General features: G+C 33.9%; 1 pseudogene; it reads right to left on the reverse strand.

Annotated features, from left to right (window-relative positions):
- Window positions 1-456: 456 nt before the first annotated feature.
- Window positions 457-4,814, reverse strand: LOC138916591 (olfactory receptor 5D18-like; annotated as a pseudogene).
- Between the last annotated feature and the right edge of the window lie 459 nt (window positions 4,815-5,273).

Genomic DNA, 5,273 nt, shown 5'->3' on the forward strand with positions numbered 1-5,273 from the left:
ATTCTTGCTAAATATAACTTAATAAAGATACCAAGAAATGCCATTTTTGCAACTGTCAGGAAATTTTGGAGGAAACATAGACATGTCCTTGAGGAATAAACAGATTTTATACTGAATGAATCAAATCAAAACTCATTAGCCTGGATTTGTATAATATGTCCATGAGCTATAAACAGGTCTGGAAACTATACTCCATGATCACGTTGTTTGTTTTATGTCTAACTAACTGACTTTGGGGACACAGGCCTTGGAGCATCCTGACAACATTTATTTTTATGAGCTAAAAACAAAATAATTAGAGGAAACTTCCTCTTCTGCAATTTAGAATATAATTTCTTCTAAACCATTAACATGTGGATCTTTATGTCTCAAAAATAATTTACCTCTGTATAAAGGCTATAATTCTTAAAATCATGAAAAAATTATAGTCACATCTATCCAATGACTCCAACATAATTATAGTTGTTATGATGTGCTTTTTAGTCTATTTTGCTTAAGTGTTGGCACATGTTTTTTTATAGAAACACATTTAACATGACGCTGTACAAATTTTTACTTTCAATAATTTGGGCTTATTGTTTGTTATATCCTAAATATGCATTCCTTTAGCTGGGAGTTGGGAGAGGGGGGGTAAGGTATTTATCCCTATCTAGGCTGTAGATCCACTGTATTCTTCAGTTCAGCCATAGGGGTTAACGTGCTGATATTTTAAATCCAGCTATGTGATTCCTACACGTACTCCTCTAGGACACAAATCAGGAAATAAAGAAAGTACTGTTAAATACTGTCTTGGCATAGGCCTTCAAGGAAAAACAGTCACATTTATACCTACTACATCCAAAATTTTAAAAGAAGAGCAGCATATGAATTCATTGGCAGAAAAAAATTAACCTGTAAGCATCACTTAACACAACCATTAGTGAACTAAGATATTATCTAACATACATTTTTGCCTTACATTTGTGTAAATTAACTGATCATTCAAGAGTATTTACCAAAGTAAAACAACATCCTGTTCTAAAAGGATTTTGCAACTATTCACTCTTTTGTGCTTTTGTTTTATTTTCTACTAAGAGACAGAAAACTAGAGTGCAAAAATTAAAAGTTACATAACTTCAAAATCAATATTTAAGAATAAGATATTCTAGTTTTTAGCTTAGAGTCCTTAATGAATATATCAAATGTTCCATGATGCATGCTCAAACTTTCTAAATCTTTTTTCTCTTCTTAAAGATGTTTATTAAACTACACACACACACACAGGTTTTTATAGTATCTGATAGGAACAGTTACTTATATCCCCTTCTTGACAAACATTTAAAAATTAAAGTAAATCCTTTGTTACTACTGTGATACACTATGAGTATTGAGAATGTTGTTGTATATCCCTAAAGAGTAGTCACACAAGACATGATTTGATGTAAAGCATTCTGGTAAAGAAATTCAACTTCCATATGGAAATAAATCTCTTAATCATGACAGAAACAAGTAACATTTAATGGGTTAAATTAGAACAACAACACGTGGATATCGCTCTATTCTTTGCTTGTAAACCTTAATCATGATTACTAAGACACAAGTAGAAAAGGCAAGCTCTTATATTTAATCTCGACCAGTCTTTTCACTTAAAGTAACCCAATGACCCATCAATTATTAGAAAACTTTGGTAAAACGTGTCTCGGTCGTGAGTTATCTGTTATCTGCCATAGAGTTATCTGGCATTATCAAGAAATAATGTGTTTCTTGAGGTAAATGTTTTAATCAATCTTTGGTAGAGTTTGAACCAAACTTTACATTTCTCCCTACACCCCTAACCACTGACTTGCAATTTTACTGTTCTATAAGAGGTAGATAACTTTCTCACACTTTGACTTTGGGCTTATCCATGTGTTTTGCTTTGATTCATAAAATAACAGCAGGTGATACCCTAACAGGAGTTTGAATTACGCTTTTGTGTTTGGGCATACATTATTGTGACTCAGCATTCAACATAGACCATTAGCCAAATGGTCCAACAAGGATGGCCTACAAACAGGTCTGTAGATTGAAGTTCATCTGATTAGCTCAGTCTTGACACTAAAGTGACCCAGTTGGTATCAGCTGAGCTAGCTTAATCAAGTCGCTGATTCAAAAGGATTGTTATTATTACATCCCACTGGAGTTCATGATTGTTTGCTTTTTGTCAATAAATCACTGGTGCCTGAATAAGATGTATGCATTGTATTATCAACATCCTGGTTGCTGTATTGTACTGTCATGGGGGAACCTGGGTAAAAGACATTGGGATCTCTCTATATTACTTACTACAAACAACTTAAAATAAATCTAAAATTATGTCAATAAAATTTCCAATAAATACATAAATGATATACAACTACTTTGACATAAATGGAAAAACTAGAGTGATGGGTACATATTTCCAAAATGTGTACCATTTTCTTGTGCTACTGCATAGAAAGAAAATATTGCATATTTTGTTATACTACCAATTATAATTTAACTAAACCATATTCTGGAGTGTGCCAAACTTAAACACAACACCAAGGGGCTGGTCCAGGAACTTTTTAAGGGACATATATTTCCTATTTAGCTTTGCTTGTCTGTGAATCTTCCGATGCTAAAGTGGTTTGTATGGAATTAAATATATATTTTTTTAGATATTTATGGTTTTATGTTGAACAGCTCTTAATGTACTACTTTTATATTAAGAAATAAACTTCCTCCTTGCAAGATATAACACTTCAGATCAACTCAAAAATTCCACATGACTTCTATTGAACACAAATTTGTCCTGGGCAATCACACAGTCATGTATGCTAACACAGAGACTTTTGCGTTTCTATTTCTGAATCAAAAACTTAGTTTAAGTAGTGTAAGTTTTTATCCCTAACATTATTTGTAACATTAAAATTATTCACTAAACATTAGAGTGAATGGATATTGAACTGCCAGTTAAAAGGTTACCATATTTATGTACTGCTTTGCTATTGGACAATTCTTACCAGACTCTCAAAAAGAAATAATGGATATTTCTATCTTTATATTTTATCACAGAACAATCTAATATTGATTAACTTCTTGAGTGTATCTTTCACATCTTTGTTTCTGAGGCTGTAGATCAGTGGGTTCAGCATGGGGATGACCACTGTGTAAAAGACGGATGCTACCTTGACCATGAGCCATGAACTTTTGGAGTTAGGAACACAGTAGAGAAAAAGGATGCTCCCATGGAAAATGGTAATGGTGGTTAGGTGGGAGGCACATGTGGAGAAGGCTTTGTGGCGTCCCCTAGTTGAAGGCATCTTCATGACAGTAATAAAAATGAAAACATACGAAGTAAGAATGATCATCAGACTGCATATTTCATTGAACGTGGCAGAGACAAACATGATCTGGTTAATGTATGTATCTGAACAGGAAACAGCAACAATGGCACCATGCTCACAGCCAAATTATTTATGAAGTTATTCCCACAAAAGGATAAGGTCAACAAAAAACATGTGAATATTAAAGAACAGTATGATGCACCCACCAACAAGGAACAAAGCTTCTGAGACATTACAACTGTGTAGACAAGAGGATTACAAACTGCTACAAATCGGTCATATGCCATCGCTGCCAACATGAACATTTCTGTCACGACAAATATGCCTGCAAAGAACAACTGCATGATGCATCCTGTGAAGGAGATGGTTCTGTCTTTCACAACCAAATTTTCTAAGAGTTTAGGTGTAACTACTGTAGAGTAACAGAAATCAACAAAGGATAAGTGGCTGAGAAAAAAGTACATGGGGGTGTGGAGTTTGGGATTGATCTTGATAATCACAATCATGCCCAGGTTCCCCACCACTGTGATTGCGTAGATGGTCAGGAATACCAAGAACAGGGGCAACTGGAGTTCTGGATATTCTGAGAAGCCCAAAAGAACAAAGGTGACTCTGCCACTCTGGTTTTCTTTGTTCCTGTGGACAAAATATGAAAGTTTATCCACAGAAGTAAGAACCAAAATTTGAAATAAGTAAAAGAATAGAAGCATTGAGAAGTTCGATGCGTCTCTATTAAGAGTGTTGCTGAAAATGCTACACTTCCACTGTTACATTATTTCAAAAGTTAGTCTTCACTTATGTGATGATTACATAGTAAATAATAATTTTGTGTAAGTGGAATAATCAAAAACAAAGTTAAGACAGGAAGGATGAAAAACAGAGTAGACATCGTTATGTTTCAAATAATAAAATTCGATTTCCTCATAGATAGCTAATGCCAGTCATGAGGGGTAGATCAACTCTGCTGAATCTCAGCTTAGTAAAACTAATTGTATTAGAGGAAATACCTATCATGAGTTTCTACAGTTTCTTCCGTCTCACCTCTTCAGCTGTGAGATAATTAACTTATATGTTAAAAAAATTTTGAAATGCTAACATTCCTACAAAATGATCAATTTAATAGCTTCTTTGTTGTTCTGTGTTCTTTCCAGTGCCCTTCTGACTCCTAGTAACACAGTAGTCTCGGGACGTTCTGGAGCTGTGCTGTAGATGTATTATAATCTTTTCACTTTTGTAGAACCAATTTTGAAAATGTTTAAATATTATTGATTGCATATTACATTATGCATCAGGAGGCATTCACAATGAAATGTATACTGTGTCTTCAGTGATAACAGTTGAAACAATATTGAACAAAAAGCTCTTCATTTTCCAATGTAGCAAATTTTTTAAGTTGGGTAAGTGACAAACAATAAGAACTATGAAGTACTTGAAAATGCATATAAATTTCAGAGTGCAGGAAAAATTAAATTTAAAGCTTTTCCAAAGACCAGTGTCAGGATAGAGAACTACCTCAACACGGCACCATAGTATTTCTTGAATATTACTTGATATCAGTAGGTATTTCCTCAGGAGTAAAATGAGCATAGTAATAGTATAAAATTTAAGTCACTAGAAAGGAAATAGGTACTTTGATAACGAATTGAAAGGTTATATGATATGACATCATGCACAGCAGATATTTAGCTTTCTTTTTTATTGGATTTATGAGTAATTGGTATGACATCAAAAACCTTATTCGGTTATGCAAATCAGGCCAAGCATGTACAAGTGTCAACAGGTGGGGACACTTTGGAATAGAATGTAGAATTTTTTTCCTACAGAACCCACACAACGGAAATACTATGGGATTTCTTTGGGTACTTCATCTAAGATGCATAATAAATGTTCCACATTCTCCTACAGGTTTTTTCACCACAATAGAATATTCTCAGATCCCCACATTCT

The sequence above is a fragment of the Equus caballus genome, chromosome 12 (assembly GCF_041296265.1).
Source record: "Equus caballus isolate H_3958 breed thoroughbred chromosome 12, TB-T2T, whole genome shotgun sequence".
NCBI lineage: Eukaryota > Metazoa > Chordata > Mammalia > Perissodactyla > Equidae > Equus > Equus caballus.